Below are 22,030 nucleotides of genomic sequence, written 5' to 3'. Positions count from 1 at the left end.
AAAAAAAAAAAAAAAAAAAAAAAAAATTGGATTCTAATATTTAAAACACCATTTGGTTCCATTCCCAGATTTCCAAGGAATCTCCATACTGCTTTCCATATTGGCTGCACCAATTTGCAGTCCCACCAGCAATGTATGAGTGTGCCTTTTCCCCACATCCTCGCCAACACTTATTGTTGTTTGTCTTCTTAATAGCTGCCATTCTGACTGGAGTGAGATGGTATCTTAGAGTTGTTTTGATTTGCATTTCTCTGATTGCTAGTGATGATGAGCATTTTTTTCATATATTTGTTGATTGATTGTATATCTTCTTCTGTAAAGTGTCTGTTCAGGTCCTTGGCCCATTTATTGATTGGGTTATTTGTTTTTTTCAGTGTTTAGCTTTTTGAGTTCTTTATATATCCTAGAGACTAGTGCTCTATCTGATGTGTGAGGGGTAAAAATTTGCTCCCAGGATGTAGGTTTTCTGTTCACCTCACAGATTGTTTCTTTTGCTGAGAAGAAACATTTTAGTTTGATTCTTGGTTTTAATTCTTGTGCTATAGGAGTCTTATTAAGGAAGTTGGGGCCTAATCCCACATGATGAAGATTAAGCCTACTGTTTCTTCTATTAGACACAGAGTCTCTGGTTTAATTCCTAGGTCCTTGATCCATTTTGAGTTAAGTTTTATGCATGGTGAGAGATAGGGGTTTAATTTCATTTTGTTGCATATGGATTTCCAGTTTTCGCAGCACCATTTGTTGAAGAGGCCATCTTTTCTCCAGTGTATGTTTTTGGTGCCTTTGTCTAATATAAGATAATTTTAATTTTGTGGGTTGGTTAGTCTCTGTGTCCTTTATTCTATACCATTGGTCTACCAGTCGTCTGTTGTGGTGCCAAATACCATGCTGTGTTTGTTACTATTGCTCTGTAGTATAGTTTAATGTCTGGTATAGTGATGCCACCTGCTTCACTCTTATTATTCTGGGTCTTGTATTTTTCCAGATGAATTTAATGATTGCTTTTTCTATTTCTATAAGGAATGCCATTGGGATTTTGATCGGAATTGCATTAAACCTGTATAGTGCTTTTGGTAGTGTGGTCATTTTGATAATATTAATTCTGCCTATCCAAGAGGAAGGTAGATCTTTCCATCTTCTAAGATCTTCTTTGATTTCTTTCTTTAGGGTTCTGTAGTTTTCATTGTATAGATCTTTCACCTCTTTTTTTTTTTTTAAGTTGATTCCCATGTATTTTATTTTTATTTTTTGAGGTTATTGTAAATGGGGTAGTTTTTCTCATTTCCTTCTCAGAGGATTTTTCACTGATATACAGAAATGCCTTTATTTTATGGGTGACCATTTGACCCAGCTATCCCTCTCCTCAGTCTAACCCAAAGGACTTAAAATCAGCATACTACAGGGACACAGCCACATCAATGTTTATAGCAGCACAGTTCACAATAGCTAAACTGTGGAACCAACTTAGATGCCCTTTAGTAGATGAATGGATAAAAAAATGTGGCATATATACACATGGAATTTTATTCAGCAATAAAAGAGAATAAAATCATGGCATTTGCAGGTAAATGGATGGTGTTGGAGAAGATAATGATAAGTGAAGTTAGCCAATCCTCAAATAACAAATGCTGAATGTTTTNAATGCCAATTGTTTTCTCTGACATAAGGAGGCTAATTCATAGTGGGGTAGGGAGGGGGAGCATGGGAGGAATAGATGCACTCTAGATAGGGCAGAGGGGTGGGAGGGGAAGGGAGAGGGCAGGGCGTTAGCAAGGGTGGTGTGATGTGATAGTCATCATCATCCAGAGTACATGTATGAAGACATGAATTGGTGTCAACATACTTTATATACAACCAGATATATGGAAAATTGTGCTGCATATGTGTAATAAGAATTGTAATGCATTCCGCTATCATTTATTTTTTTTTAAATCAATAGAAAAATAACTGAAAATAAAACACCATTTGGTAGAAGTGGGTCACACTTATATGAAGTTCTCTGGTTTTTGTAGAGTTTTTTTTTTTTTTTACTTTAAGAAGTTAAAATCTAACTGTAGTTATTTGATAGGAGCATTTCCTGTTGGATATCAATGAGATCTTACAGTTTTGCTACTGAATATTTTATTTGTGGATGGTCTTTCTAATTGACAATATTCATATTCCCTATAACTGAAACCAAGTCCCCTTCTTGGTCTAATAGTTGTCTTAGTTTAGTAGTTGTCTGTTTGTTTGTTAGTTTGCTTGGGTAGATCTTACTGTTTCCACCAGATATACCAGCTGTCTGAGCCGCACTGCTGCCCAGGCCTGGCCTCCTCTGTGCGAGATGCAGGAGTGCTCCTCCCCAGAGGTGGAGGCACTGTGGAAGGCCGGGAAGGCGGGGGCTTCTGCATCCTGGGTGCGCCCCACTGGCTACTCAGACCTGGCTATCCGCATAGGGCAAGAGGGTGGTTCTGCTGAACTCAGGCGTCCCTGGCCCATGATACCCTTTATTGGCAGCAGGAAATCCGAAGTACATGTATGAAGTTTATTTGGCTGCAGCCAGGCTCAGGGCACAGCTTTTGCTAAAATGAATCAGTCCCCTGAACCCCGAGTTCAGGGAGTTTCAGAGTTTTACACCCAGCACGTAAGGGAGGGGCTCAGGAGTTCACAGTCTGCAGAAGTTCACATAAAAGCAGCTTTTCTTTCACTGCTCTGGGCAAGTTAACCCTTCAAGGACCACACCTGAGAAGGGGAGAGCTTCTCCTTCCTTTCCTCCCCCTGCCAGCTGTTACCATGGAGCCCAATTGGTAAGTTTGCTTATTTTAGAAATGTAGACACCTCTATGAAGCCCTAGCTCAAGGCCAGAGGCCTGGTTTACACATTTCTACAAACTACTATAGTAGATACATGTTTGTGAAAAACTAGTGAGGGGGTGTCCTGCACCTGGAGTGCTGCTTTCTTTCCAGCCAGTGGCCAAGTAAAACAGGGCAACATGAAAATTGGAAGTTTATCTACATTGAACTCTTTTGCAGAGACTCTTTTGATGACAGTCCTAAAATCAGCCATGGTGAAGATTTCTGGAGAAGCCCATGAAGACTTCTCTGTGGAGAAAGGGGGTGCCACTTCAGTATCAGCACAAGTAGAAATGCCTAGCAAGCTGTGCATGTGTCACCCTGGAGGGTCAGTGCTTCAAGTGTGGACGATACAGATTACTAAGGAAGAGAGGAAATCTCCTTTCTCTGGCCGTCATCCAGGGACCCACAGGAACCCCTGCCCTTCCCTTTGTGAACTGGCCTTGGACAGAAGAGGGCAAGCCCACTGTTAGTTACCTGGCACCAGACTCAGGAGGAAACCAGCCACATATTCATTGAAGACAGTTTGTTGAACTGTGTCCTGAGGTCTCCAGGCCCCAGGGAACCCTGGTCTTGCTCCAGGCCAGCGGAGCTCTCGTAGGAGGCAAGAGCATCTCTGGCAGCATGCAAGTCTTCCTGGCCAGCAGCTTCTGTTATCCCCTGGGTACAGGTGGAGGCTGTGAGCCCTCCTCCAGAACACCTACCTGTGCTTGCCCTTGGGGTCACTGATGTTTGTTTGGAGACCAGAGGTCTTGGGTCCAGATGTCACTTGGGGAAACAGGGTCTGACTGCCGGATGGGCCCCTGCTTCTGCAGCGGGGGGCTCTGAGCAGTGCTGCCAGACTGCTGTCTGGAGCCTGTGGCTGCACACCAAGGCTGTAGCTGGGGTGGAGAGTGCAGAGCACGGCTTGCACCCTAAGCTGAAGGTGGCTGGTAGTGAGATGCCTTCTCTGCGTGAGCAGAGAGTCTCAGTGAGTTCCCAACTGAGAGAAAGGTTAAACCTTGTTACCTATAGAGATCCCAAAGATGGGTCTTTGCAGGAGGTACAGGTACTTCAGAGTCTTCTGAAAAGAACCTACTTTAGCGTACTCCAAGGAAGGCTGGGATGCAGCCCAGCGGTAGGGCACTTGCCTTGTGTGCTCAAGGGCCTTGGTTCATTCCCCAGCACTGCACAGAAATAAAAGCATCCTGAGGATCCGGATCTCTGTGAGTCCAGGGAACCCTCAGTTGGCTGTGCCTGCTGTTGTAGTGCTCAGTTTCCAGCCTGGGTTGTTGATGGTCAGAGCAATTTGCAGTGAAATGAAGAAAACCCCAAGGATGGGTTAAGTGCCCTTGGCAGAGGTCTACCTGGACATTAATGTGGCTGGTTTTACACCATTCCCAGAGTTTCTCTGTGGAACTGTCACAGACCTGGAATCTACCTGAGGGTAACAGGGCTTCCTGTGCACCAGGATCATGATCCAATCACCAGCTGCAGCATTCTCAGCAGAGGGGGACAACAGAAGAGACCCACACACATGATGGACCAGTGGACGTGTATGCCTCGTGGACGGGTTAACTTGGAACACGCGTCAGGACGCGGATTTGTAGACCCCAGTTTTGTGAAAGGTCCTTTGCTACTGACTGGCTCAGAGTCCAAGTCAGCTCTGCTTGGAAGTATGCTTTTAGACTTCATGTCTTAGACTGAAAAATCATTTCCTATCAATTTACATGATAAATGAATCAAAATGTTCAAATAACTCATTAGAAAAAATTTTTAACTTACAAATGCTGTTTAAATATTTAGAACATTTGAATGGTTTTACTTGATGTTTTCCCTTTTTATTATCAAATCACCTGATTTTCAGTGAAAAGCAATATAGATTATAAGACACTGAGCCAGTACAGAAACTGGCAAAGAGGTCGGCAGGAGCGTCCCATGCTCCTCCCAGGAAGAACCATCTGACACCCTGTGCATAGCTCTGTGGTCACAAGTGCGCTGGAAAATGCTGGCCAGCTGTGGTGTGCACGTGTGTAAGGGAGCATGTGGTTTATTGGGTTTTCATTTGATGAATAAGTTGATGACACATGAAAGTCAGTGCTGTGCCTCACATGAATGCGTCTCCATCCCAGTAGATACAATGCCTTAAAAAGCCTAAGCATAAAAGGAGAGAAAATTTAAAACTCAGAGTTCCATTCTTACATTTCTCCTGGGTTTTACCCTCTACTTCAAAAATTTAAGTATATGTGTGCATACACAGATGCACACAAACACAGACACAGAAACACATACATATGCACATGTGCAGGCACATGACACACACATTTGTGTATGCATGTGTGCACACAGATCTATATATACATGCACATGTGTAAACATGAGTATACACCGAAACACATGTATACACATGCAAGTGTATGCACACATATACACTATGTATAGGCACACACACTCTAACACATGCACACATGTACCTGTGTGCGTGTTCACTCATGTACACACATGCATTGTATACAGATGTGCACACAAACACATGCACACGTGCTTGAATGTGAGTGCAGGCCAGGGGTTGCTGGGTCTGCAGCAGAGAGCCCAGCCCTGCAAAAGCTGGTTGTTTATTTCCAGTCAGTTTCCTCAGACCTGTCTTCTCATGGTGGCTTTTCCATCGTGACTTCTTTATTTTGATCTCCGGGTTGGTTGATTTTATCATTAAGTGGCTCTTTTCAACATGGCCAGGGGTGTTCATTTAAGGATTTTTTTTTTTTGGAACTTTTATGCTTAAGGAAACGGGACTTCTTTTGAATCCTGGGTTCATACTCATTCTTTCCTTGGGGCTCTGGGCATGTGGTTCCCTTGTCTTTGCCGTGATTCTCCTGGATGGGGACGGTGCAGGGCACGTGGTGTGGCATTTCCAGAGACCTGGGGCTTAATGACTGGGCATGGGGGCTGGGCTCGGTCCCCAGGGCCTCTGGGGTGGGTGGTGCCTCCCTGATGGGTGGCTTTTGACGGAATGTGCTTGAGCCAGCCTCATCTTCAGGGCTTCTTGGTGCCAGTCGTCTCTGCAAACTGAGTTAGAGTCAGTGTGTCCTCTCAGAGGTGACCTCAGTCTCTCCTTGCCAGTGCCTCTGGTCCCACCCAGGGTGCTGCCTGCCTCCACTTGCTGTGCTCCTACGATTGTTCTCTTCCTGCGCTTTGCTCTGCAGGCGCAGAGGGTGCCTCCCTCCTGTGTGCCGCTTTCCTGGTCTCGTCGTCCTCTGAACGCCCTGGGGTCTCCTCCAGTGGCTGGTCAAGTCTCCGCCCACGTGTGTGTGGTGTGGCAGCGCCTGGCCGCACGTCTTCTGCGCTGCTGTGACGGCTGTGGACATCTTCCTCTGCAGTTTCCTTCCTGCCTCCCTCGTCATGCCTTTGACCCTGCTCCGCTTGAGCAGGCTCTCTGGAGACAGCAGGCGTGCTGGGGATGGGTGTCCCTGTCCTGTGACTCGGGGTCCTGAGTGGATGTCGGCAGGCATGTTCTGCCACCTTGTTGCTGTGTTTTGGTCACCCAGATGTCCTGCTGCTGCGTCTCCTCTTGTTTGTGCTTCTCTGGTCTCTCTGTGAGCTGCAGGGTGGAATTCCTTCTCCCTGGGTTCTGTGTGGCCATAATGTCCACCTGTCTGTCCACTTCTCTCCAGGTACTGTGTGTGACTGTGATGTCCACCTGTCTGTCCACTTCTCTGCAGGTACTTCTGGGCGGCCAAGCAGAGCTGGCGGTACCACAGTCTCCACCCCCAGGTCAACGGTTGTTCACGAGGAAATGTCCTTTGCTGGTTACTTGCCACTGTGGACTTTGGGGAGGGTGGTTTCAGTGTTCCCCTCATTTTGTGGTGACCACAAGAGGGGTGCCCCACCTGGGCCTCTCTTGGTTCCCTCTGGAACCCAGTGACAGGGCTGCACTTCCTTCAGCAGCCTGGAGAGCACTTTCTGAACAAAAAGTCTCATGCCATCTCCTGATTGCTAATATTTATCCTTTTCCAGCCAGTCCTTTGATGAAATCTTAATGTTGAACTTTCTCAAACTTTTCCTGCAGAAAGGTATTTTTGGAAATAAAACATTTATTGGTCACAGAAACTGCCTTTGATTATAAAGTACTCTTTACATATGAAATGTTGAGTAGGTCACTGGTTCTAGAGCCAGTAACCAAGATGCCAGAGAAGACCACGAGGTGTTCTTAAGTTCAGAACCGAGTGTGTGCTCGCCTGCCTCAGCCGCAGTGTTCAGGGCAGCACCAAGCCCTGCAGGTCCCAAGACTCCTGAGCGTGACAGTTGAACTTTCCTTTTACTGCTTTGCTCCAGAGTGAACACAAATCTGAATTCTCCCCAAGGTCCCAGGCCTGTTTCAAGCTGAAGAAGCAATTACAAAACCCTGTAATTCACAGCTGACCTAAGGGCTGTGGGAGGTGACGCCAATGCCCCTGGGCTCAGAAGGGGCTGTGTGGGAGATGGGCACTGTCTTTTTTTTTTTTTTTTTTTTTTTTTATGTTCTTAATGTTTATTGGTCCCCTATGTGCCTGTACCCAGTTGGATAAAAAGGGGTCACTATTAACCAGATCCCAGGTAGGGGATGAGACGTGGAAAGCCTGGGCCTGGTTTACCAGCCCTCCCCCATACTCTGGAGTTTGGAAGGGGCAGGTCCTGCCTTTCCTGGGTCAGCACAGAGCACCCCGGTAGGGGCACAGATGGAATCCAAGGACACAGGCTAGTTGTGCTTGGAAAAATATCCCTGGCTGTCATCCACGTGGGGCTTGATTGTTCACTGCCAGACTTGCAGCCAGTGGGACAAACTTTCCCCATGCTCATCTGGGCACTGAGGCCTGGACTGGCCACAAAGCCTCATCCTCAGAGCGCCCCATGGGCAGATCACTGACAGTGACCTGGCGAAGGACTCCTTTGCCATCAGTGACCGAGAGGCCCCTGTAGGCAATGCCCTCACCACCTTTCAGCACACCATAATTATGGGACAAGCTTCTGGTCACATCAGCAAGCCGGGGGATATTCAGGGGGCCCAAGCCTCCCTGCTTCCACAGGGGGTTGATCCAAGCCAAGTGGGTGAACAGAGAGTCCACGGAGACACCCAGCACCTCGCAGCCCAGCTTGCTCAAGTCCTCAGCATGTTCGCTGAAGTGACGATCTCTGTGGAGCACACAAAAGTGAAGTCCAGTGGGTAGAAAAAGAGGACCATACGCTTCCCTCTGTAGCCAGAGAGCTTGACCTCCTTGAAGGCACTATCCACCCCCGCGGTGGCAGTGAAGTCAGGGCGGGCTTTCTAATGTGCGTGTGGCCAGGGGCTGAGACTGCATATGCAAGAGACAGACACCTTGAAGAACAAACGCACCCCCCTCGAGTTCCCAAAGCCAAGTGTGTGTGAGTGTCCCTTGTGCTTAGAAGGCGGACGCGTGAGCCCCGTGCCCGTGCCCTGGTGGGTGTACTGTTCCTGTGCACTGAGTTACAAGGCTCGGGCCACATTCCAGGGACCCTGCTGAGCCCTTACCTGAGCCTCAAGCCCCATCCATCTAAGTCAGCCGATGCCCTTGTCCCTTGTAGATACAAGCCCCAGGAATGGTAGATGAGGTTGTGGTTGAGGGGTATTGTTACGGTTTAATAAGAGGTGTCCCCAAAACTTATACGTGAAATGATGCAAGAATTTTCAGAAGTGAGATGATTAGATTGTGACCTAATCAGTGGATCATTCACTGATAAGGATTACCTGGTGGTAACTGGAGGCAGGTGGGTGTGGCTGGAGGAGGTAGGTCTCTGGGGCCATGCCTTGGGGGTTTATATCTTGTCCTGGCGAGCAGCACTGTCTCTCTGCTTCCTAGTGCCATGTCCTGAGCTGCTCTCCTCTGCCATGCCTTTCCTCTAAGGGAAAGAACATCCTCTAAGATGTTCTGCCTCATCTGAAGCCCAGAGCCATGGGCTGGCAGCCATCTATGGACTGAGACCTCTGAAACCACAAGCCCCAAATAAATGTTCCCTCTTCTGTGTTGTTCTTGTTGAGTCTTTTGGTCAGAGCAGTGAACAAGCCTCCACACAGGTGGAGGGTGAGGCCAGCCCTGGCACCTTGCTGGTCAGGCCCCAGGCTCCTCAGTTGTCACTGTGATGATCTCAGACCATGCCATCCAGACAGGATTTCTCCGGCTGGCATTCAAAGAACGTTTCATCGTGGTCCTTTGGCCTCGTCGGTGATTGAAGGGGGAGAGATCTTGTTGAGATAGCCCTATTAAACTCTCTTAACTAGATGCATGCTGAGAAAATGGTGTGCAAGAAATGAACAATTCACTATTAAAAGAGAGCCAGCTTTGAAAGGGGCCTGGATGCTAGTAGGAAAACATTCAGTGTGACCTTCCTCAGCAGACTCACAGCATGCTCCCACACAGCACTGAGAGTCACAGTGGGTCTCCCTTCCTGGGCTAGGTGCTGAGGCCTATGGGTGACTGTGACGTGGGACATGGAGCCTGGGCCCAGTGACCAGGACATGGCCCGAAGTCCTAAGTCCGTTCCCATCTCTGAAAGGGACAGGAAAGAAGGGATGAGAGACGTGAGGAGCTGCCACCTGGCTGATGGGCAGGAGGGCCTGAGGGCTGGTGAACTGGCAGCCAGGTGGACTGGACCTGGTCCTGGGTGGGGACGGGCCTTTCCCATGTGCAGGGCCTGGTGAGGTGGAGGCTGTGTACCCCGTGTCTGAAGAGCTAGGACGGACAATCAAGTCAGCCATGTTCAGTGACGGGCCTTCCGTACCCCACTGTGACAAAGGCCCTTTGCTAGCCTGTGATGTGGGCATCTCACTGATGTCTGAGCCCCAGGGTGGTGTTCTGGCATGGAACATGGCTGCAAGCCACCAGCAGGGGCTTCTCTTTCCATCTGCGCTGGCCTCATCCAAATGGCAACCTGTTTCCTATGGGTGCCCAGCCCACATTCACACTCCCCTGTCCCCTCCCCGGGCTGCGCCTCCAGGCCAGGGCTCTGGAGGGACTTCCCAAAGGCAGTCTCAGGGCTTCCTAGCCACCCCTCACGTGATGGTGGCTGAGGGCCTATCATCAGAACACACAACATGTTGCATGTGTGTACATCCAGTCGCAGGGACAACACTGCCCTCTATGGCTCCTGCAGCCGAGGCCCTGCCAGAGCTCACGTTTGGAGCCACTGTTACTGGCAGTGTGAAGTGGGCGATCTCTGGCTTATCTGACACCTCGTGGCCCCAGTTCCTACAGGGGCCTCTCTCAGGGCTCCTCCGTGTGGGGTGCAGGGCTCTTGCTGCAGTGTCCTCGTGCAGAGTGGCAGGTGGGAGCGCCTCGCTGAGCACTTCTCTGGCGTCTGTGCAGTGCCCTGCCCACTGCTGCATGACAGACCTTCTTGACATCTGATATGGAGCCACCCTCTTCACCAGCACCTCCACTGTGCAGGGTCAGCTGGGCCCGGGGGGGCTCCTCTGTCCTGCATAGTGTCCTGGGCCACTGCTCCCAGGGGTGTCTGGGGCCTCCTCCGCGGGCTCCAGTGTAATGGTGCACACGGGTCACCTGAGGTGGTGGGGGTAGCTCTCTCCTCTGGTCCACTCATGTCAAGTGAAGCCTTTTGTTCTGCATGCTGCCTGGTCACACGTCCCTGCCTGGGTCTTCTTGTCTTGTGCTACCTCCCCTCCTTCACACCAGTGCTTCATCCCCACCATGGCGCCTGGCACTAGGTACGAGATACATGTCTGACTGCGTCCAGTTTGTGGTTTCCACGCTACTAAAGCAAAGCCTCCATTTCCTAAAGAGTTTTCTGCGTGAGCCCACATCCTCTAGAACCCTCCCTGCGTGAGAACAGACTGGGGCTTCCACACCACGGCCAGGTCTGCGGGCTTGCGCGGCCACTGGCAGACACAAGGGATCCTTGGGTGCTTAATCATCATTTTGCTCTTCTGATTTTGTCTCTTATCTTCAAAAATCTGATAAGATAAAGTGATGTTTCATTATGGACTTAATTTGCATTTGGGGATCATTGTTATTGGCAGAGTAGTAGGCAGGCTGCAGCTCTCCGAGTGTGTGGGTGATTTGGTTGACTTGGAGCGTCCATTGCTGTGGAGCAGAATTAGAAGTCCACCAGCAGATCTAGAACCACCAGGGGAGGACTGACTGTGTGCAGAGCTCATGCTGTGCTTTGGGGTCAGACTTGGTGTAGACCCATTTCACTGTCTCAGGCATATTGAGTATGCCCAGGAACTTTCCCTGATGCCAGTTGGACATTGTGCTGGCAAGGCTCCATGCCCTGGTACAGCCTTATAGCTCAGTGGTCATGCCAGTCACTGTCACGGGTTTGTGCACTTAGCCTTAATGAAAAGTGAATATGGCATCATGATCAAAGATCACCAGCTGGGCTGTGGCTGCCTGCAGGGGCACGGAGGGGGATCTCTGGATGACTGTGCCCTGCCTGGGTGCTGGTTGTGAGTTGCACACAGGACACAGTGGGCAGTGCCCTGTACACCTGGTGCTGTGCTGCAGTTGACTGGGATGCACCCATGGAGGTAAGGACAGGGAGGTCAGAGGACCTTTCTGCACCAGCCCTGTCTTCCTGTGACCTTGGACCACTTCAGAACCAAACATTCGTGGCACATCTGAGAGGAGCTTGTGGCATAGTGGTCTAGACTGCTGACCTCATCACAAGGTAGAAGCTGGCGGGCTTCCACACCCACCAGTGTCCCCTACACGGTTGGAGGAGTCCACCCCAAGTGCTGTCTTCAGGAATGCCCAGAATGCACGCCTTAGCAAGGTCCTGAAAGTGTTTGGCACCCCTACTATGGAACACCCCAGGTATATGCCTCAGCACAGGTCCAGCTTCTCTGGACGGTCCTCTCCTCAAGCTGAAGTGTGGTCATCTAGACATGAATTCCTGGGAACGTGCTGTGCTCTCTTGCAGCCAGCAGAATCAGAACTCGGCTTCCGGTGGAGACCTATGGTAGGAGGCTGCCAGCCATGGCACCAGGCTCCACAAGTCGCCCGTGGTGTCCATTCAGCTCCCGGGGCTGTGCGTGTGCCGTCTCCTTGCAGCTATAAGGTGTTGCCTCCCGGGTGCTGCCTCTGCAGGAGGCAGGAAGATGACCTCTGGACTGCCATGCTTGCTCTCTGGTACCTTGGGGGGTAGGAGACAGGCTCGTTCACTCCTGCCTGTTGGGACTTGCAGGTCAGGGCCTGTTTACCAGCAGCCTTGGTCACAGGCATCCTGGCCTGCTTTGTTACATCCCAGGAGGAGACCTGTGTCCTCAGTTGCATTCCATGCTGAAGGGACGAAACCTGCTGGCCCCCTGGAGACCCTCATGAGTGAGTGTTGCAGGGACAAGCCCCATCCAGACTGAGATGCCTCAGAGTATCCTGCCCACAGGGGCGGGGAGGCCTTCTGAGAGCTGGCTGGCTCTGTGGCCCGTCAAGTCTTCCAGCTGTCACAGAGCCTCTCCACGTGGGAGGAACTGACTGGTTTGTAACTGAAGTTCTTTGTGATCACAGAGGTGAGGTTTTTGGTTGAATCTGAGCCCGGCAACATAAGAATTTGTGCTCCTCTGATTTTGTGGCTAGGGCATTTTAAAGAGTCCGTGTGGAGCAGTGGGGACGGAATACACCGTTTCCTACGTGGCTGGTGATGAGGCACCTTGTGCTGGTGGACAGCGCCCACCCAGGTGATGGCCCAGCTCAACCACCAGTGGTGTCTGGGAGCAGGATGTGACAGCTCTGACGGGCTGCAGCTGGATTTGTTCTAACAGATGGATCAGTGAGGCAGGACCCTGTTCTGTCTTGCCATTTGTCACAGTGTCAAAACCTTAGGCAGGATAGTCAGCATTGGTCATTCGAGAGATACCTGTGTGTCAGGGTCCCTGCCAGGGCCACTTCCATGCCTGCCCACTGCACTGTGAGACTGGGGCCCTCAGGTCAGGTGGCCACCAGGTTGCTTTGCTGAGACAGGTTACTCGAGGACCCAGAGAGCAACCAGGCTGTCCTCCCACAGTGCCCCCTGTGAGTGTGCCAGGGAGCCACCCTGATCATTGGTGTAACCCATTCACATGTTCAGGTGGGGACTGGGGACAGCAGCCATCAATGGCACACAGAGGCTCTCTGGAGGCCCAGACCTGGCCTCATCTGCCTCCCAGAGGTCCTTAAAGTGGGCAGGCCCTCAAAGTGGGCAGGTCTCTGGCCCCAGGCTCCATGCTGCTGAAAGACCCTGGTGAATGGCTTGGAGGCTCAGCACAGCTGCCCACCTCCTGTACCATGGCTGTTGTGGCTGCAGCACATCGCAGCCCCTACCCAAGAACAACTCCACTGTTCTGTTCCCCAAATTCCACTTGTATCCTACTCCATGGGACAGACTTGTTTCTGCTGGACATAGCCACTGGACAGAGGCGAGCACACCCTTGCCGTCACTACAAAGCCACAGGCTCATGATGGTAGAAAGACTGACAGCTCAGCTCTTCTCACCTCAGGAACAAGTAACGATTAGGAAGAGATTAGGAAGAATCACACAGTACACGGCACCTGGGTGAGTGCCTGCAGAGGATCAGTGGTGCTGCCAAAGCTTCCTGCTTGCTTTGGGGTGTGACTATGAAGTGGGATGCCCAAACTCAAGTGGCGGCAATAGCCTTACACGTTGGGGCTTTGAAGCCAAACAGCACGCAGTGGGGGTGGCTGAGTGCAGTGATCAGACACTGTGCAGTGGGAAGCAGAGCCCTGACCTGGAGTCACGGAGCACGCAGTGGGGGTGGCTGAGTGCAGTGATCAGACACCGTGCAGTGGGAAGCAGAGCCCTGACCTGGAGTCACGGAGCACGCAGTGGGGGTGGCTGAGTGCAGTGATCAGACACTGTGCAGTGGGAAGCAGAGCCCTGACCTGGAGTCACGGAGCACGCAGTGGGAGTGGCTGAGTGCAGTGATCAGACACTGTGCAGTGGGAAGCAGAGCCCTGACCTGGAGTCACGGAGCACGCAGTGGGAGTGGCTGAGTGCAGTGATCAGACACTGTGCAGTGGGAAGCAGAGCCCTGACCTGGAGTCACGGAGCACGCAGTGGGAGTGGCTGAGTGCAGTGATCAGACACTGTGCAGTGGGAAGCAGAGCCCTGACCTGGAGTCACGGAGCACGCAGTGGGAGTGGCTGAGTGCAGTGATCAGACACTGTGCAGTGGGAAGCAGAGCCCTGACCTGGAGTCACGGAGCACGCAGTGGGAGTGGCTGAGTGCAGTGATCAGACACTGTGCAGTGGGAAGCAGAGCCCTGACCTGGAGTCACGGAGCACGCAGTGGGAGTGGCTGAGTGCAGTGATCAGACACTGTGCAGTGGGAAGCAGAGCCCTGACCTGGAGTCACGGAGCACGCAGTGGGAGTGGCTGAGTGCAGTGATCAGACACTGTGCAGTGGGAAGCAGAGCCCTGACCTGGAGTCACGGAGCACGCAGTGGGAGTGGCTGAGTGCAGTGATCAGACACTGTGCAGTGGGAAGCAGAGCCCTGACCTGGAGTCACGGAGCACGCAGTGGGAGTGGCTGAGTGCAGTGATCAGACACTGTGCAGTGGGAAGCAGAGCCCTGACCTGGAGTCACGGAGCACGCAGTGGGAGTGGCTGAGTGCAGTGATCAGACACTGTGCAGTGGGAAGCAGAGCCCTGACCTGGAGTCACGGAGCACGCAGTGGGAGTGGCTGAGTGCAGTGATCAGACACTGTGCAGTGGGAAGCAGAGCCCTGACCTGGAGTCACGGAGCACGCAGTGGGAGTGGCTGAGTGCAGTGATCAGACACTGTGCAGTGGGAAGCAGAGCCCTGACCTGGAGTCACGGAGCACGCAGTGGGAGTGGCTGAGTGCAGTGATCAGACACTGTGCAGTGGGAAGCAGAGCCCTGACCTGGAGTCACGGAGCACGCAGTGGGAGTGGCTGAGTGCAGTGATCAGACACTGTGCAGTGGGAAGCAGAGCCCTGACCTGGAGTCACGGAGCACGCAGTGGGAGTGGCTGAGTGCAGTGATCAGACACTGTGCAGTGGGAAGCAGAGCCCTGACCTGGAGTCACGGAGCACGCAGTGGGAGTGGCTGAGTGCAGTGATCAGACACTGTGCAGTGGGAAGCAGAGCCCTGACCTGGAGTCACGGAGCACGCAGTGGGAGTGGCTGAGTGCAGTGATCAGACACTGTGCAGTGGGAAGCAGAGCCCTGACCTGGAGTCACGGAGCACGCAGTGGGAGTGGCTGAGTGCAGTGATCAGACACTGTGCAGTGGGAAGCAGAGCCCTGACCTGGAGTCACGGAGCACGCAGTGGGAGTGGCTGAGTGCAGTGATCAGACACTGTGCAGTGGGAAGCAGAGCCCTGACCTGGAGTCACGGAGCACGCAGTGGGAGTGGCTGAGTGCAGTGATCAGACACTGTGCAGTGGGAAGCAGAGCCCTGACCTGGAGTCACGGAGCACGCAGTGGGAGTGGCTGAGTGCAGTGATCAGACACTGTGCAGTGGGAAGCAGAGCCCTGACCTGGAGTCACGGAGCACGCAGTGGGAGTGGCTGAGTGCAGTGATCAGACACTGTGCAGTGGGAAGCAGAGCCCTGACCTGGAGTCACGGAGCACGCAGTGGGGGTGGCGGAGTGCAGTGATCAGACACTGTGCAGTGGGAAGCAGAGCCGTGACCTGGAGTCACAGTGTAGGATGGCTTCTCTTCTAGGAGTTTGCATTGTGAAAAGTGAGAAACCCCCTCCATTGCAACTTTTCCAGAGCACAAAATGAATCAATAATCTTATTTTCAAAATCTCCTGTACTTACACTCATGACTCTGGCACCTGCAAAGGAGAGACTTGGTACGTTTGCAAATTATTATCTGAGCTGAAGGAGTGATCAGAATGGGGAGCAGCTTATCTTTGCCTGCACCTGAGAGGCACATGTCTGATGCAGGCTTGCGCTGCCCAGCCAGTTCTGCTGGCATTTCGTCACACTGGCTTGCCTGGGCCTGAGGAAAGGCAGCACAGCTGTCTCAGGACTTTCCAGCTGCCTCTCTGGGCTTGGGGGGCTCTGCTCACCTGCACAGCATTGCCATATGCTGCCTGTCAGCATGCTGTTTAAATAGCTACCTGTACGCCTGCTGAACACACACACTTGGCTGGGACATCTGTGGTGGAGCTGCTGCAGTGAGCCATGGCCCTGCGTGCAGCATGTTGCAGTGGTCTGGGTAGCGGGAGTTTATTGGAGGCCCTGGGTCCTTCCTGATGGACGCTGGGTCCGCAGAGTGGTGCTCTCAGGGGTGGAGGAACCTTAGGAGCCTGGCAGGAAATGCCTAGGACATTGGAGTCATGCCCTGAAAGGGATGGTAGGACTCTCCGGTCCCCTCACTGCCTCCTGACTCGAGATGTGAGCACTCACTCCGTGCCCGAGGTGAGGTGATCAGGTAGCTGCCCTTGCTCTGAGCCTGCAGAGCCAGGAGCTAAAACCTTTTTCGCTGGCTGCCTAGGGTGTTTCCTGTCGCAACAAGGGTTGACTAATACAGGTGTCAAGTAGAGTTTAATGGGATTAGAGGCTATCTAGGGTTTGGCTTGTAGGGAGCCCTCGGTGAGTGACTTGAGGTGCTCAGGAAAAGTTCTGCCAGTTCTGGTCATATACCTGTGATTTCTTTTTCATGAATTAATTCCAGATAGTTCGAAGGCTTTTTGACTTCCCCAGGTAAACTCTAAGGGCACTCAGAAGTCTGGGCTGTACTGCGCTGGGCCGCGTGATCTTCCGGGACCCCGCCCCTGCCCCCAGTGGTGCGTGTGGACAGGCGTGTCCACATCCTGAGCTGAAGGGCAGCCTGGAGTGGCTGGAATCCAGAGACGTGGTCTTGAGGGGAGAGCCTTTTGGCTGTGAGTGGCCCACAGAGGCCAGGTATCTGGGGGCCCTACACAATGCCGAGGACACGTCCTGCCTCCCTGCTCTGGGCTGGTGCAGACCCAGCATCTCTGAGGTCTCGAGAAAGATAGGCCCTGGTCTGCACCCTGCTTCCTCAGGGAGCCCTCTGGTCAGTGACCGCTCTCAGGCCAGCATCTCAGGGCCCAGCCTTCTCTGCCTGTTCTCATCTCAGGAACAGTAGGGTCCACGGGAGCCACAGCTGTGTCACATGCTCACCATGCCTGGCAACTCAGTGGCCTGCTCTTGTGCAGCCACCCGGTAGCACCGGAGGCCCCTCCAGTCCTCTCCAGTGGAGTCTGGGCCTGAGTGCTGGGGCCCTGCCCCGTCCTGCACCTGTGCTCTTTCTAGAGCACCACGATGTCTTTCCCAGCCCCAGTTTTGGTCATGGTACGGCAAGTCCCACGTCTTTGATCCCTCCCAGTGAGGAGAGAAGAGTCATCCACAGACCTGGGGTTGGCTTTCCTGGGATTTGGTTACTTGTGATCAACTGCAGTCTGAAAATATTAAATATGAGAAAATCCATAAATAAATAATTCATCAGTTTTACATCATGCAACATTTTGAAGAGCATGATGAGGTCTTGTGGGTCCATTTTGTCCCACCTGGGATGTAGATCCCCCCTTTAGCCGTGTAGTCTACCCGCTTGCTGACCATGAGTGCTCAGCTCAGCTGCCAGTTACTGGCAGATCACAGGGCGTGTGGTCAAGTCACCCTGGGTTTATTCAGTGTCCCACAGTGTAAGAGGAGGGCTGCTGACCAACAGTACATTGTCACAATTGTTCTGTGTTTTAAGATGCTGATTTATTGGTGAGTCTAATTTGTGACTAGGATATGTGTGTGTGTAGGAAAGGTGTAGCTTGTGTAACATTTGGTACCATGTTTGGTTTTGGGACTCCCCTGGGGGGTCTTAGAATGCATCCCCTGAGGATAAGTGGGAGTTCTGTGCTGAGTCATCGGTATGAGAAAAATTAGGAAGCATTTATGACCTTCCAACTGTGTACTGGCCCCTGCACCAGCTGTGATAGAAAGTTGAGCCAAAGGTCTTGTAGGTTGATGAGAAAAGGCCAGGTGATCAGTCATCAGGAACACAATAACGATATACGCTGAAGAGGCAGTAGGGAGAGAGGAACTCTCATGCACCATCGGTGGGAGAATAAAGTCGTGCAACCCCTGTGGAAGTCGGTGTGGAGGTTCCTCAAAAGACTAGGCAGGGAACCACTGCACGACCCAGCCACACCACTCCTGGGTATTTACCCCAGAGAACTAAAGGCACTCCCCCAGGGATGCTTGCACACCCATGTTCATAGCAGCACAATTCCCAATAGCCACACTATGGAACCAGCCCGGGTGCCCATCAACAGAGGAATGGACACAGAAAACCTGGTGTACATACAAAGGGAGTTTTGCTGAGCTATAAAGAAAAGTGAAATTGTTTTTGTAGGAAAATGGGTGAAACTAGAGACCATCATGTGAAGTGAAATAGGTCAAACTCCGAAGGTCAAGTCACATGTTTCCTCTCATCTGTGGAAACTGGAGAGTGAAAGGAATTAGTAAAAAGGGGTAATTCCATGAAAATAGAAGAGACAGCCGTAGAGGAGGAGACCAGGGCGGGTAAACTGGAGAATGAAACTGATGAGATTAGGTGCAGCACAAATCCGTCACAATGAAGCCCTCGACGGTGTGATCACAATGCACCAATCAAAAGGAAAAAAATAAATTCAAAAAAAATAAAGAGTAAAGAGAGAAGACAGTGGATACTCCTGCTGGTTGTGGCTGCCGAGAGAGCGAGTCCAGGGTCTGGGGGAGAAGGATGGGCACGAACAGAGGAGGGACACAAGGGATGCGGCTGCCAGCCCCTGCTGGCTGCCCTCCAGCACGCTGCCCCTGGCATGGGCCTGTTCAGTGGCCATAGTGGCAGGCGGGACCTTCCCGGTGGTGAGGTGGCCACCTCACAGCCACTGTGCTCCTTATCTCCACTCACCAGGGCCGCTGAGCCCATTCCCAGAGGCTGTGGAGATGGCAGCAGGTGCTCACCTGGCTGGTGCCGGTGCATGTGTCCAGGTGCAGGCTCTTGCTGCCCCGGGCCTTGGAGAGCCATGACCTGTTCTACTGCCTGTTTTGTAAATCTATTTTAAGGGGACAGTGACATCATGGATCTGTATCATCCATGGCAGATTTCCTGCTGCCACGGAATTGTGATGGGGGCATGAGAAGCTGCACGGTCTGGCCCTCCTGAGAGATGGTCACCAGCCTCTGCCCTCATGCCCCTACCCTCTTCCCACCCAGCTTTGGAAGGGCAAGCCTGTCACCTCACACCCCGTCACAGAAGCCCGTCTTCTAACCCTGGCCTGGGTTGAGGTTCAGTCGTGAGCAGCTGGGCTGCCAAGAGGTGGCCAACCACGGGCATCTTCTGGCTTCCGTGGCATCACGCCAGACACCCTCCAGCAGCAGGTGTCATCTGTGTTCGCTAGCCAGCACCTGCTCTGGGTCGTCCTGTGAGCTGGGTCTGCAGCTGGGTTGGCAGGGCCGCTCCTGGAGCGGGTCAGCAGCCCTGGCGTCTGGTGCTGGGGTTGGCAGCAGCTCCCAGCTGCACTGCACCCCTGGGTCGTGAGCGGGCCTTTCTCCGGGCAGAAGCTGACGTTATTCATCCTCACAGTGAAGGCAAAGCTCCCAAGCCAAGGAACTTGGGGTAGGCAATGAAGTCCACGATCTTCACCTTCAATTGGCCACCTTCTACCCACATGACTTATCAACTGGAAACATCTTAGTTCAGAGGAAACACATTTTAACGGAACTTTAACTGTTGTAGAACATCACAGCTACTAGGTATCTCTTCTGGTCTGTGATAAGGCTGTTGGTGCCTCATTTTGTGTTACTGACTTCCCACCCTGAAGCCTGAGGGGTGCTTTGAGCGTCGGGTCCTCAGCTGCTGTAGCTGAGTTAAAGGGACAGTCTTGAACCCCAAACTTAGATGGACATAGCAGGAGATGTCACCTGTCTTCTTGTGGCAGCTTGTGAGAAGGGCGGTTCCATCTTGAGAGGGTGCCCGATCTCTTTAAATAGAACAGAGGAGGCCGGACACCTGCGGGATTTTCAGGAAGCAGGTTTATTGAACTCATGGTCCAGAGAAACTGTTGGAGAGCCTAAAACATTCTCTGGACGGAGATTTTTGAAATTCTTTGAACTTTATACCCATGTGGGGCAGTGGGGACTTGGAAGTTTACATATAGAAGGAGTCTACATAAGATATTTTTCCCCTTAAATTCTAAAAAAAAAAAAAAAAAACAAAAAACAGTTCCTTTTTAGGCCATACACAGGTCTTGTAAGTTTTTACCAAGAAAACAGAGATAATATCTTGTACAAAAGCTTACAGACTCTAAATCTGTCATACATTTTTGTGCAAACCTAGCATTTACAGGAAAGAGGAAAATACCAACCTCAATAACCTTTGCAGACATCCTGCTGATCTGACAGAGGAGAAGCTTGGTTATGGAAGGGTCTTTTGCGTGGGGTGCCTGGTCTGCTTCTCTCCTGCTGCGACCCTCAGAGCATGCAGCACGCCTCACTGACTGCCATGCGGCACTCTTGCATGGTGAGCTGGCAGCTCTTGTCCCTGGGGGACGTGCCCTGTGACATGTTGCCGTGCCACGAGGGCACGTGGGTGGCTCAGACCTGCTCTTCCCTCTAGCCCTTTGGATGTCTCCATCGTGGCTTTGTTCAGAGGTCAGGTGGAGAGCTCTGCCCAGAGCTGTGCCCCTACAGAACCTTCGCCCAGACCGCGCCCAACTCCGGGCTTCACCAAAAGTCCTGTAAGGAGTGCAGCACTTCCTCTCTGTGGACGAGATCAGAGATGTCTGCATCACTTTTCTGCATTTTGAAGGTGAGTTATTCATGCCAGAACTTAGCAGCCCTGGGTCTGGGGTGGTGGCTGGTTTGATGTTGGAGTCTAATGGATCACAGTGTTTGCCCCTGCATACGTGCACTGGTAGAGGTGAATGGTATGTCCCACTTCTGCTGCTTCTACCCAGCTGGGCACAGATGTGGGAGGGGTGGCTCGGGGGGAGGTAAACTGAGGCAACACTTGGGCTCAGGGCCAGTCACGGATTTCCTGCAGCAAAGCCAGGAGGACAAAACTCAACATCACCTTTCAAGATGGCTGAGTGAGTAGAGGAGGAGAGGGCTGATGCCGGTTCCCCTGCAGTGGAATCATTCTGTGCACTTTGTTCAGCAGTTGTCAACAATCAGGTTGCTTGATATCTTAATCGTCAACATTTAAAGACTACGCCAGGAAGTCAATGCCTATATTAAAATCTGATTACTAAAGATAATATTTATAAAGCAGGTGCATCTTTCACAAGTAAGACTAAATCATGAAGTCCTTCCGTACCTCTGTGGTGGGCCGACTTCTGTTGGTGGTCTTGCAAATGAAGTTGACGTATTTGTCTTAGAATATAAGGGAGTAAGCTGGTTCTGCGGTTTCTGAGCTCCGGTGTGACCTGTGCGGAAGGGAGCAGGGAGGTGTGTGGGGAGTGACTCTTACTCTACAGCAGCTGCAGGAAGCTGGGCTGCCCCCTTGCTGTCCTCGCAGGCCCCCGGGGCCCCTGCCGATTGAGGGTGACCCTTCCTCCAGCAGCACTGGTTGGTTTACCAGCTGCACCAGGATCTCTGACTCTGCCTGGCGTGAGCTGTGGAGCACAGCGAAGGCTTTTCAGAATCCTCCCACACACATGGTCTCCTGACTCCACGCTGAACTGGAGGTGAGGCCCTGGAGTGACCGTGAAGTCATGTACCAAAAAGGTGTTGCAGTGAAGGGGACCCACCAGTGTCAGGGGACAGCAGGAGTTCGTGGAGACTCTGCCAGCCCTGCTGGGGGATGTGATCCCAGCATTTGCAGATCCCTACTTCAAAGGGTGAGGACCCCAGGAGGTGGATCATCTGGATGCCAGGATGCACGGGGCTGAGGGGAGGGGCACTGGCGTGACGTCTCAGGATCTGGGTGACTAGGGCTCGGTCTCCAGAGAGTGGGTCTGTGGATTGAAGCCCCCAGAGTGAGAAGGTTTGGCTAAGCTGGACCAGTGCCACTGCCTTCTGCATCATGCAAGCTGTGGTTTTCAAGAGGTGTGCGAACAGAGTGAGGAGGGCCCCACAGCAGTGGAGTGCCGCAGCTCAACGTAACACCCTGGAAGACACTAGAAGCAACGGATTTTAAACAAGGCCTTCAGCCCCTTCACTAGATCAGAACAAACTGAAAAACAAGGCTGTCCTCCCCGGTCTGTGCTCCTCGGGGCCACGTGTAAACCAAAGGCTGTCCTCCC

The 22,030-nt window shown here is 52.0% G+C and overlaps 1 protein-coding gene, 1 long non-coding RNA gene and 1 pseudogene across 3 annotated transcripts in view; 2 read left to right on the top strand and 1 right to left on the bottom strand.

Moving 5' to 3' along the window:
- The window catches only part of Dlgap2 (DLG associated protein 2), a 476,272-nt gene that overhangs the window by 121,646 nt on the left and 332,596 nt on the right, over nucleotides 1-22,030 (top strand). The gene's annotated exons all lie outside the window — the stretch shown is intronic.
- On the bottom strand, nucleotides 7,327-10,188 carry LOC107158173 (annotated as a pseudogene).
- The window catches only part of LOC125613240, a 9,290-nt gene continuing 6,572 nt past the window's right edge, over nucleotides 19,313-22,030 (top strand). The window contains exons 1-2 of one of the 2 annotated variants that reach the window (XR_007343752.1): nucleotides 19,313-20,307; nucleotides 20,404-20,595. This is a non-coding gene — a long non-coding RNA (uncharacterized LOC125613240). Of the gene's footprint in view, nucleotides 20,308-20,403; nucleotides 20,596-20,683; nucleotides 21,473-22,030 lie in introns of those variants that run through there. The other variant, XR_007343753.1, reaches the window with a different exon arrangement.

Source organism: Marmota marmota, unplaced genomic scaffold, assembly GCF_001458135.2.
Source record: "Marmota marmota marmota unplaced genomic scaffold, marMar, whole genome shotgun sequence".
Classification (NCBI taxonomy): domain Eukaryota; kingdom Metazoa; phylum Chordata; class Mammalia; order Rodentia; family Sciuridae; genus Marmota; species Marmota marmota.
This window is presented reverse-complemented; position numbering and strand designations above follow the sequence as displayed.